At 42.9% G+C, this 12485-nt stretch overlaps 1 long non-coding RNA gene across 1 annotated transcript; it reads right to left on the bottom strand.

Annotated features, from left to right (window-relative positions):
* Positions 1–637: 637 nt before the first annotated feature.
* Positions 638–8532, bottom strand: LOC132664100 (uncharacterized). Its single transcript, XR_009603436.3, has 2 exons — positions 8320–8532; positions 638–835 (listed from the first exon to the last, which is right to left on the bottom strand). It is a non-coding gene; the product is annotated as an uncharacterized LOC132664100 (long non-coding RNA).
* Positions 8533–12485: the final 3953 nt, after the last annotated feature.

The raw sequence follows: 12485 nt of genomic DNA, 5'->3' as shown, positions 1-12485 counted from the left end.
TACAACGCCGAGGTCCCTTGGAGTAGCTCTAGATTAGGTTTTCTTCTCTCTCTCTCTCTCTCTCTCTCTCTCTCCCCCTCTCCCCCTCTCTCTCTTCTCTCTCTTCTCCCGGGGAAAGAAGCTGCTACTTTATATAACCTATCAGTTTCTCTAAATGATTCTGGCCTTGCGTTCCCAGCACAATCACCTTCAGCACACGGACAGCTGGGGGAGCCAGATTGCCCGCAGCCAGCACGAGTTGGTGTCATTGTCACTTTGCTGATCACTTTGTTAATTCTCAGATAAATGGAGAGAAACTCCATTTTCTTCTCTCCCCCTCTTCTTTCTAACATAGTGCAGAGCAATCAGAAGTCTCTGAGGACTTTTCTATATGACTTCCCATTTCACACCACAGATGGTTTAGATAAAAACTATTAGTTTCATTTATTCCAACAGCTTCATTTCACCAAAATGAGCGTATTTTTAGCATTTTGCCTAAAGGTTTGCTCCCCCCATTTTTTGTAGATGTAAAGGAGTTTGGCTGATGCCTCGGGCTTGTATCAGCACCTTTCCTGCCGCCCCCCCATCCCCCACAGCTTTTGGACTGGAGCAAAGTCGAGGAGTCCTCTAAGACACAATTTACTTTTTTAAAAAGTGGTGTTACGATGCGTTCACAGATGTGATCTTGTCTTACAACCCTCGACTGTTTGCATTTTTCCGTCAGGTTAGTTGTGATCTTTTCCATTGGAGCACAGCGACTGTAATATACATGCCTGCCTAACCGGGATGCCAGCTCTTTGTCTCGGTCTTATCTTGATGGCATTGCTCTGGAGAATATTTTCATTTGCACACCACCCTGAAAAAAAGAACGCTTCAGAATACATATTCAAAGAGAGGACCTACCAACAAACAAGTTCAAAACTTTACCCACTTTTGGTTGTTGCACAGAGTAGATGGCGGATGTTATCTTACGTTCAGTTCCTGGGCCAAGACAAGAATTTTTTAAAAAATTGTCTGTTATTACTTTAGGATTAAAATGGCTGGCAGGTGGAAATATATATATATAATGTGATATGTAATACATGATATGTGATATATGATTATATACATCCATCTGCCATTTTGAACCTTAAATAACAGCACATTTTTTAATTTTTGTCTTAAAAGTATTGGGGCGCCTGGGCGGCTCAGTCAGTTGAGCCCCGACTTCGGCTCGGGTCACGATCTCGCGGTCCGTGAGTTCGAGCCCCGCATCAGGCCCCTGTGCTGACAGCTCAGAGCCCAGAGCCTGTTTCGGATTCTGTGTCTCCCTCTCTCTGACCCTCCCCCATTCGTGCTCTGTCTCTCTCTATGTCTCAAAAATAAATAAACGTTAAAAAAAAAAAAAAGTAAAAAAAAAAAGTATTATAGATTTATATATATAATGATCAACTCTAGTATAAGCAGATTATATAAATATAATAATCTACTCTCTATATAGATTATGTATGTAAAATAATCTATTCTAGTATATATAGATTATATAATAATTTGTAGTATATATAGATTGTATATATCATAATCTAGTATATATAAGTTATTATATAATAATCTATATATTGATTATTATATATGATAATATACCCTGGTATATATGTTATATATATACATAAATATATAAATTATATATATAATCATATATATAACCATATATATATATAACCATAGATATGTTATATATATAATCATATATATATAATCATATCTATGGTTATATATATAATCATATATATATAATCATATCTATGGTTATATATATAATCATATATATAATCATATCTATATATAATCATCCATTGTAGTATATATAGTAATCTACTCTAGTGACTCATAACAAGAATTATACAGTGGTGTGAAAACTAGATTAATTTCGTAAAGCTTAGCTGGTATAAACTAACCATCCTGGCTTTCAGATCCAATTTCCCTCCCCTCTCCCCATCTCCCTTACCTATTTGGGGATATTTCTGTTTTTCCTAGAGGGATCATGTGTGCCTATGGGCTCAATGGCCATGGATATGTAAATATTCCCTTATTATTTCCCCTTCTTTGTTTCTGAAACCTTCAAGCCCTCGCATTCCTTTAGAGACTTTAAAGGCACCAAATTTTGATGTTTTATAGGATTAAGCCAGAACATGTCAGCATCCAAGCCTGGCTTTCTTGACCGCTAGGTTTTCAAGTAGCTCTTCAATCGTTCCTTTAACCCATTTAGATACAGGCGTAACCGTCCACCCTCAATATAATGAACACAAAGCTGCCTTCACTGTATGTCTACGTGCATGAATCTAAAAATGGTATAGCGGAATCATATATTCAAGCTGTACTTCTCAAACTTTAGTCTATTAAAAGTAGATTCCCAGACTCCATTCTCAGATAATCTGATTTAGTTAGTCTAGAGTGATGCTCTCATATCTGTATTTTTATGGACATCTCAAGAGATTCGATGCAGGTGTGCACAAACTAATCCCATAAGGGGATGTCAAGTAAATCTTGCCATCACCTTTGAAGACTCTGAAATGCTCTGCTGCCATTGCCTAGAGTTAACACTGACTTGAAGAATGAGCTTCCGATGATTTTCATGATCACAGACTCAGCTAACACATCTCTAAATTGTCCGATTAAAGCTCTTAAACAGTCTTGCACAACAAGAAATCCAGGGATACCTCGACCCGGGCTATACAGTGCTCCACAAGGCCATCTCGCCCATCATCCTCATTGCCTCACTGAGAACTCTGGGAAGGAAGAAGGAAGAGAGAGGAAAAGGAGCCATGCCTTCAAAGACAAAAATCTCATAAACACGTGACGATTCCCTAGACCAAGAGATAGAGCAAATCGCACCCCCCCCCCGTGGTGATTTTTTTGGTTCCCCAAACCAAAGGAGAAATCAAATTCCTTTTACAATCACGGCCACCTTCTAAAGAGTCTGAGTCCTCTTACAAGAGGTGTTTGTTTGGTTGGGTTTGTTCTGCAGAACGCCATGATGGAATCTCATATGCAACAATGAACGCAGAACTGAGTTCAGGTGCAGAGTCTAAAACGAGCTGAATTGCTCAACCAAAAACAGAATGCAGATAATTTTGAGTGACTGAAACTATTTTACACTAAAAAGAGTGAGGATGAGGAGTTAAAAAAGAAGAAATATTGGAGTCAGTAACATGACCCTAGGGGCTCTGGGAGAGATGAAGTGGTCACCGGTGGCTTTTTAAGGGTATGTCCCTTAAGGAAACTCACGTGGCATTGTGTGTGATAGCTATGACTGAAAACAAATCTACATGTTTATTAGTAGAAAAATGGATAAATTGTGGACTATTCGTGCGGTGGAATACTATACAGCCACTAAGGAATGAGTGGGAACTACATGCATCGATGTTGAATACAAGAAAAGCAAGTAGGGGCACCCGGGTGACTCAGTCAGTTAAGCGACCGACTCTTGATTTTGGCTCGTCATGATCTCATGGTTCATGGAATTGAACCCCAAGTTGGGCTCTGTGCCGACATGGTGGAGGCACCTGCTTGGGATTCTCTATCTCCCTCTCTCCCGTCCCTCCCCCACTCACGCACATGCAGTACGTCTCTCAAAAATAAATTAACTTAAAAAAAAATTTTTTAATGTTTAATTATTTTTGGAGAGAGAGCTATAGAGTGTGAGCAAGAGAAGGGGCGAAGAGAGAGAGGGAGACACAGAATCCGAAGCAGGCTCCAGGCTCCGAGCTGTCAGCACAGAGCCCGACGCGGGGCTCCAACCCACAAAAGGTGAGATCGTGACCTGTGCCGAAGTCAGATACTTAACCGACTGAGCCACCCAGGTGCCCCCCCCCAAATAAATTAACTTTAAAAAGAAAAGCAAGTACACAATGTCATACACAGTTAGACGTCAATTATGTACAGTTAAAGACATGTAATACACGAACCTATACTGATTCCAGCCACATATGTAAGTAAAAGAAAAAGTAAAAAAACCAGGCATGAGAATAACATTTATTTAATGAGAGCAGCTGTCTACTGGCAGAGGGAAAGGAACAAGATTATATTCGGATATAATAATTATTATTAATTAATAACACTATACTGTTAGCTGCTTCTGCCTCTATATTTTAAATATTTCAGAATTTGAGTTTTCTCCATTTTAATCCCCAATACTCACTAACTTAAGGACATCTGAGTCCAGGAACATTAAGCCTGAAATAGCCTGCATTTCAAGATTGAACAGTTTGCTCTCCCCCTAATTCCCTACCCCCATGAATGTTCCCCCACAATTTCACAAAAATCCTCTATACGCACGGAAATGTATAAGCATAATTTTTGCAGAGATCATGGAAAGGAGTTGAGTCCCACATCTGGGTCAGCACAAGGGAAAAGAGTAACAACTTGCACCAAGTGACAAAATAAATAAGAACTTCCCCCAAATGCAGCAGATGTTGGAGCCTAGGATCTGAGGCGCCCAAGAAGTGTGAGCCCCACCCTCCCTCCCACTGCCCATGAATCCTCAGGAGCATGGAACGAGCTTTGGATTTCCACAGGACATGGAGAGGGGCTTTGAGCAGATCTGACCAGGTCTCCAGAGAAAGGAAGCTTCAGACACATGTCCCCATGTACGGTTGACATCGATGTAATCATAAAGAGAGTTCCACAATCTTTGGGCAAACACCTAAATATGGCTTTAATAATCAGAGCTTCCTTTTTTTTTTTTTTAATTTTTTTTTTTTAACGTTTTGTTTATTTTTGGGACAGAGAGAGACAGAGCATGAACGGGGGAGGGGCAGAGAGAGAGGGAGACACAGAGTCAGAAGCAGGCTCCAGGCTCTGAGCCATCAGCCTAGAGCCTGACGCGGGGCTCGAACTCACGGACCGCGAGATCGTGACCTGAGCGGAAGTCGGATGTTTAACCGACTGAGCCACCCAGGCGCCCCTCAGAGGTTCCTTTTGTCTCCGTTTATTTTATTAGAATATGACATCCCTCCCCCCTTATATACTGTGGCTGGACTGAAGAAGAAAATGATAGGAAATTTTCCAGATTTTTGCTTCCAATCTCCAAAACAGTTGTGTTCTGACTCCAGCACGTGGGGAAAGATCATCTGAAGCAGTCCTATCAAAACCGGAGAGTGTAAAGACAAACCGTGGATACCAACCAAAGTGCCCTCTAGACATTTCCCATGTCTGAGTCTTTCCCAAAGCCAAGGTTGAAACCAGAGAACAGGATGGGCGCAGAACGAAAGAAGATACATCAATAAGGGGAGAGTGTCTACCTCACACATGATAGTAATGTGGTAAGAACTGGGTTGCAGAGTTTGCTTTTAAGCCCTAGCAAAATATCTCTCTTCAAAATGGCCTCATGAAACAGAATATAACCAAAGGCCACATCAGAATGACGAGGACTCACGTTTTCTGGAAGCCTGGAAGGGTAGCGAGGAAAGAAAGAAAAAGCAGGGGGAAAAGTCCTGAATGAATCACTAAAGGCAGAATATAGTAACAACTGGGCTGAGTGGTGACTGAAATATTTCACATGGTTACAGGCCTGAGTAATTCTGATAAGAGATCTCCCGGAGACCGTATCTATTTTCTATCTACCTATTCCATGCCTACGTCAAGCTTAACTTGAGACTTCTTCACTCTCTTCTCCTAAAGATGCCCCGTAAGTCATTCAGGGAATGGATAGCAGCCGTTAAATGATCTCTCTCTCTCTCTCTCTCTCTCTGGCCTTTTCCAATGCTTTGATTCTTATTTTAATTCTTAAGCGAGTCATTTATTTAATAGACAATCCTCTCCTCTGCAGCTATATGGAGAAAATGTTACTTGGAAACCCAAATGGTGTCAATGGTTCTTATGGAAGAGTGACATTTTCTGTCCATTTCTGAACCTCAACCAGAAGAATTCCTAGCCTGCCTTTGGAGAGGGTCTTCCCGGCCCGTGGCTTTTGCTTTTGGTGTATCGATTGGTTTTTAAATTGGGAGCTTTCTAATTCTCTAATTTAGTTACGTAGTTTAGTAAAGAGTGAAAGCTCAAAAGAGACTTTGTTGTTTTCACACACATAGAAGAGACCCTCATTTCTCTCCTTCTGCCTCTTTTACTCTGGTAGGTAAAAATCACTTAGAAAAAGAAATCTCTTCTCTGTCAACCGTGTGATGAAAAAACTATTGAAAAGCATGATTTTAAGATTTTTTTTTAAATTAATGTTACTTTTTAAGACTACTCAAATCATTCCACGCTAAATTCTAACCCGAAAATGTCTTTGTGTATACCATTAATGGGAGATGGGGGGATGCCATCTTTAATAAAAATAGAAATAGATGCTTTCTGCTAAGACCAGCCGAATCTCTTTGAAGTGATGTCTAAGGGACGGTGCCGTAATTCCTACTATGAATAGATTTCTGGAGGCTGAGCCAATCAGTTAGTTGTTTCAAAGTTATGAGTCATATTAAGCTAATAATATAGAATGTTTTTTTCCTGAAGTCATTCTCCGTCATCGCTCTTACAACTATCAGACCAGGGAGGTTTGATAACACTAGGGGTTATGTGAGGGTGGGGAATTTTCGAGACGTTTATCTCTGGCTTGTAGTGTTATGATCTGTCTTGCCATGGGGCAGCCCAGGGCAGGCCGCAGCTGATGGGAATGCCTTTCTCACTATGCTGACACTCTCCCACCTGACACCTCCCAGCCTCCCACCTGACACCGCCATCAAGAGAAGGCCAACCGTCTTGTACCAGAAGAGCGATATGGGTTCTTCTGACTGGGAGCTGCATTCGCATTTCCTGGGAAAATACCAAATATCTCCTTGGGCACTGGCTTGAAGATCACTTTGAGAACCGAAACTACTCATCCACTCGCCAGACAGTATAGCGCAGTTATAAAAGTCAACACACATCCCAGTGCCCTGAGTTGTAAAAAGAACGCCAGAGGGCCTCATCAACCTAGTAAAAACTTAACATCTCTCCGCCTTCCATCGCTTTTCCTTGGGGTCAGAATTTTGTGATCCTACGTGTTTGGGGGTGGGGGGGATCCCTTCCTGAAACATGTGGTAGCAGCCCATTGCCCCCGCTCCGTGTCATGGAGGAAGACAGAAGACCGTTGGCAGAAACAAGGACACTGTCATGAATTTGACAGGCTATAACTTTCTAAGACCATGTGCGAGGCATTAGAGGAAGCCTGTGAGATTTGGTGTCAAAGGAACGGGACTCAAAAGCCAGAGGACGTATCATCAGACTCAAGAAACTGGAGTCAATGACAGAACCAATGGGCTGACCAGGGCCACGCTGAATACGCTGGCGGGAGCACCCTGCCTCTAAGCCACACGGGCCTTGAGCAAGTCAGTGCACCCCACAGAGCCTCTATTTCCCCATCCATAAGATCAGGTTGGAAGAATTCCAACATCTCAAGGGTTGATAGTGAGCACTGCACAGACGTAAGGTGCTGCATGTGTGGATTGTGTTGGGAGCTGTGTCCCTCAATGGCGGGTATAGCCAAATCTGGAGCTTGCAGACCTCCAGTTTTACCGCACCCCCCCACCCCCACCCCAGGAGAACACCACAGCCCTCTAGAACCTGGCAGTCCTTGCGGCCAACGCCCCAGAGCCAAGACTCCTCAGGGAGGCGTGTGTTTCTCTGGTCTAAGAACATATTTCCCTGTCCAGACTCCACAGAACGGTCACAAACTACTCTTAGATGGAAATGCTTTTTTTTTTTTTTTTTTTTTTTTGTCATGAAATAGCTACAAACACTCAGGCGGTCAGACGCTGAGACCTTGCAGCAGAGTTTAAAGGGATGTATTTTTAATTGTTAATGTTTATTCATTTTTGAGAGATAGAGAGACAGAGTGTGAGCAGGAAAGGAGCAGAGAGAGAGAAGGAGACACAGAATCCGAAGCAGGCTCCAGGCTCTGAGCTGTCGGCACAGAGCCCGACGTGGGGCTCGAACTCAGGAACCGCGAGATCATGACCTGAGCCGAAGTTGGACGCTTAACCAACTGAGCCACCCAGGCGCCCCTAAAGAGACATATTTTTAGAAAGCTCATTTTAAAAGCGCCTCCCCTCTCCAGCCTACATCTGCCTCTGTGCATCTAGAAAGACTCGTAAAATCCTGAGCCTGTCAGCATAGCACATCAGGTTAGAAATACAGAGATTGTGTAAACACAAGCAATAAACATAGATACAGGATATAGGATGGGCATATGTACATACATACACACGACACAGAGGAATTCTAATCCCCAAACTCAGCAAATATGTTGACAGGAACCAGTCCCATGGCAAAGAGGCACCATGCAGATGCCACGGTGGGCATCTCTCCCTTCACCGTGGAGGCGCTCACTTTCTAGCCGTTGAGTGTTAGCTCCTGGACTGTCAGCCGAGTTCCCTTTTGGGAATTGCTCTCAGCCCAAGAAATCTGCCTTGCCCAAGTTCAGGGCCCCTCTCCAGGGGCCACACGCATCCAGTGGCTGGCAGACACGGCGGCCTCAAGCTGGGACGACTCTGAAGGACCATCCCAGCCCCAGAGCTCCCCGACCCATATTGTTGCCCATAGAGCTCCATTCCTGGGCCTGTTTCCTAGGAAACGGAACCTGAGATAATGCACTGTTCCTCTTTTTGGTTTCTTGGAGGCAAGAGGAAGACTTAATAAATGAAAAGAAGCTGTGCTAAAGGGGTTCCCTGAGACATTCGACACAGGTCTCAGGCATGAGCCGGTGAGAGAGGCACACTGTGGGCCACCTGCAGCCAAGCGAGCGTCAGAGAAGACACAAGCACAACCCACAACCTGCCCACAAAATAAGGGCTTGTGTCTGAAGGGCATAATCCTCCCAATAAGCACTGAGTCTTTTAACTGTTCTTTTAATGAAGGCATTTATGACCATATTCTTTAAAAAAAAAAAATGCCTATCAATCCAATTATTTCACATGGCATTAATCACATCTGGGAACAAACTATCCCCTTATCGTCAACCCACTCCCTTGGGGAAACCTACCTGGCCTGCAGATCTCTCCAAGATGGAAAAGTCCCACTATGGAGGTCCGATAGGCAAATAGGAAGGTTCCGTCGTATTTTGATAACGCAAAGATCAGAGGAACAACTCTGTATTCCTGAAATCTAATTCCCCATGTGACTCTCAGAACACTCTCCTCCTGGCTCATTTCTTTGGCTGAGTACTGTTGGGAAGGAAACAGTACTCTGTCTTAGGTGACCTTTCGTCTTTCTACACAGATCTGTGTAAAGAATCTGGCTGGAGGGCTTTCCCTCAGGCTTCTGATGGGACAAAAGTTTTACAGTGTGACAATAGGAATTCTCTAAAGCTGATCAGTCAGAAAGGTGGGCCCCTGGACAAGTCAAAAAGTGCCCTTCAAGACGCAGTTTTTTATTATCTGCAAAGCCCTGTGAGCTCAAGGGCAAAAAAGACACTATGGAATAATAGATCCTGAGTCTACTTTTGAAATTGCTATGTGCACATAAATCCTTCCTTTTAAGTTATGAACCATAATACATTAGTAGTGAAATTGAAACTAGGTGAATGAAATTCAAGGAACCAGAAATTATTACGTACGATTTGCTACACAGGATTCTGGTCTATCTCGAATTCCTAAAGGGACTGTGAACAAGAGCTGAACAAGGGAGGCATTAGCATTGACCCCACGATGTTGGACACGGGCAGATGTCAAACCTTCCCTTACGCTCACAGGCCATGGAACTCAACCATGAGCTGACGAACCACATTCCAGAGGCGACGGTCCTACCCTCTTCCTAGCTCTTTAGGCTCCGGATTTCTAGCTACCCTCCAAGAGTAGTTTAGGAATGGGACTAATTTGCTCCTGTGGTATTTAATCTTTCATTTAATTCATGGCATAAATGCGAACTAACCTCTACAAGAAGCAAAATGGAGGCCGCTCCCCTGCATGATCTAACATATCCCCCAATCCGTTGCTTTTATGTACCTAATGGAATTTATAATTTAGAGAAGTGTTCGGGAAGAGCTCTTAGAAGTGATGAGCCAAAGAAATCTGAAATTCTAGGAGTGGAGAACTCAAAGTGGCCACTCACAGCAAGCCTCTACTTTGTGTCTGGCCTTCTTGCTCTGTACACACAGCAGCAGGCTAAATCGCCAAGAGAAAGCCTAGAAGGTGCCAGACGGGATTTCTGTAGGGGCAGGTAGGTCACATGTAACCGTTTATGACAAGATGCTGCCAAGGTGACGGGCATACTGTGCCTGGATAGAGGCAAATCCAATACCGTTCTGGGCAGGAGCGGCTGCCTGAGGGAAACTTCTGCTCACGATCACGGGCTTAACTGTGAGGTTCTTATCACCTAGAAGTGTTTGTCTGCACAGCACATGCCCTGCCTTATGTCCAACATCAAAGAAATACCCGGACTAATACAAAAGCAACCCAGAAGTGCTGTGTAGTATTTGACTCAGAGCCTGGCACTTTCAACTGATTGGATTAGCTTCTTTGATAAGGAGGACAAACACACAAAAAGATGGACTTTGGAATTGGAAAGAATTGCCTGGAATTTTTTTTTTTTTTTTTTTTTTTTTTTTTAATGACAGTTTGAATCGGGCAGGAGTTTGAGAAAAGAAAATTAAGCCTATTTTCTTGTTCCTGTTTCCTACTGGGAGTTTCTCCCCAAACGAATCTACAGGTCCCCAGTATAGAATGAAGACTTGATACGTACATCTACTGAGCTCATCCCGGTTATATCCAAGTGGTCTACCAAAACGCAGGCAAAATAAAGCTGTAAACCATTGGCCCCTGTTAAACAAAATCTTCAGCTTTTGACCTTTGTGGGCCCTGCTCCTGGGCTATACTTTGACTATACTTTAACGTTGACCAGGGTCAAAATGACTCTGCAACCCCTCAGAGCATGGGCTCTATTTCTGTGCTGAGCACACAGTATACGTCTGCTTTGTCAAATAATACCAATAACCAGAAAGATGCATTGCAAACAGGAAGATAAGAGACACAAAACACAACAAAAAACCTCCTTGGTTCCCATAAGATTAAAGTCATGCAGCCTTGCACACACTACAAACATAAGCTAAAAGTCTGCAATTTTCTGGAATGGCCTTCGTCATGATGATTTGTAACTCTCTATGTAAAACGTATCTATAACGCTGCCCCCAGTGTGCCCTCCCCGGAGCACTCTCCTCTTTGTGAAGGGTGTATGTCCTGGGCAGCTGGCCTAACTTGGGCTGGAATAAAACTCTTTATTCTTTCTCTTTAAAAATGTCAAGTGTGTTCATTTTGCATGGACAACCCATCCAGAGGCTTCACCTCCCTTCGTATTCTGCTTTCACTCCCTTGCTGTACTGAGCACCAGGCAATTAAATTGAAGGCCTAGTAACGGCCTTCACTGGGCTTACAGTCCAAGGGGGACACACAAACGTAAGAGTGCGGTCTTCTCTAGTTTTGCCTGAAATCTGGAGGACTCGGAAGGAATCTCTTGGCCAAGAGATGCACAGCAAATCCCTAGTGACAGAAGAGAGAGAAGAACTCCTAACTCCCGCTTTCTGTTTTCTTTTGCTATTGGAACCCAAATGACCTTTGTCTCACCCTCTAACCCCAGTCCCGGTCCCTCCCACCTATATACTGTGTGCCTCATTTCAAAGATCTACCTGGAAACTCCTTGCTTAACTCAACATAATAAAAATATTTGCTACATTCATGTATTTTTGTGCCAAAGAATCAGGTAGCCTTGTCTGCATGGGATAGTACCTGGGAAGATGAATGGAGGCGAAATAATCCTAGAGAACCGTAAAGAAATCACCATCAAAAAAGTCTGTTAGCGCCACCAAAGCAGATGAGGTTTTATTTGCCTGCCTTCTCTAGGGTTTCTGTTATGCAAATATAATTCAGTTGATATGGGTACTTCTGGGTTTTTTGGCCTGAGTTTCAAATCGTTCTGCCTTCCTACTCTCCCTTCCATAAAACCCCTGCTACGGAGAATATAGTGGTAGTTTTGTAGGATACAAAAATCTTCCATTAGAACATCTGTCCCTCATAGAGGGGTTTTGGTTTGGTTTGGTTTGGTTTTGTTTTGTTTTGTTTTGTTTTGTTTTTTTAATCCCAGGCGCATTTACAAGTATGACTGAGTCTGGAGAATTGAGTTATTTCTACGTTAAAATGAAGGCCGACTTCTGAGAATGTATCAATTCAAAGACAAAGTCATTCACAAGTGGCCTGTCGTGGGCTGTCAGACAATGAATCTGTCAACCCTTCCCTCCTTCAACAACAACAAAATTATTCACTACGTTTCCTAACAGTAACACGGGGGTAAAATAAGGACCAGATGTTCATTCCTTAAAATCTCCAGATTCCGTGTATGTGACTTTATTTTCCTTTGAGTGACTATTGAAAGATTATACCATAGTGACTCCATGGATTTTTTTTTAAGTTGTGTAAAAATTTTGGCAAGCGTTTCTGTTAGAGTTGAGCCCACTCCCTACTTGAGTTTTAACCCTTCCTCTTTCTCCACTTGAGATTTACTGGAGG

Source organism: Panthera onca, chromosome F2 (genome assembly GCF_046562875.1).
Source record: "Panthera onca isolate mPanOnc1 chromosome F2, mPanOnc1 haplotype 2, whole genome shotgun sequence".
Lineage (NCBI taxonomy): Eukaryota > Metazoa > Chordata > Mammalia > Carnivora > Felidae > Panthera > Panthera onca.
Note: the sequence above shows the minus strand (reverse complement) of the source record. Positions and strands in the feature narration are given on the sequence as shown.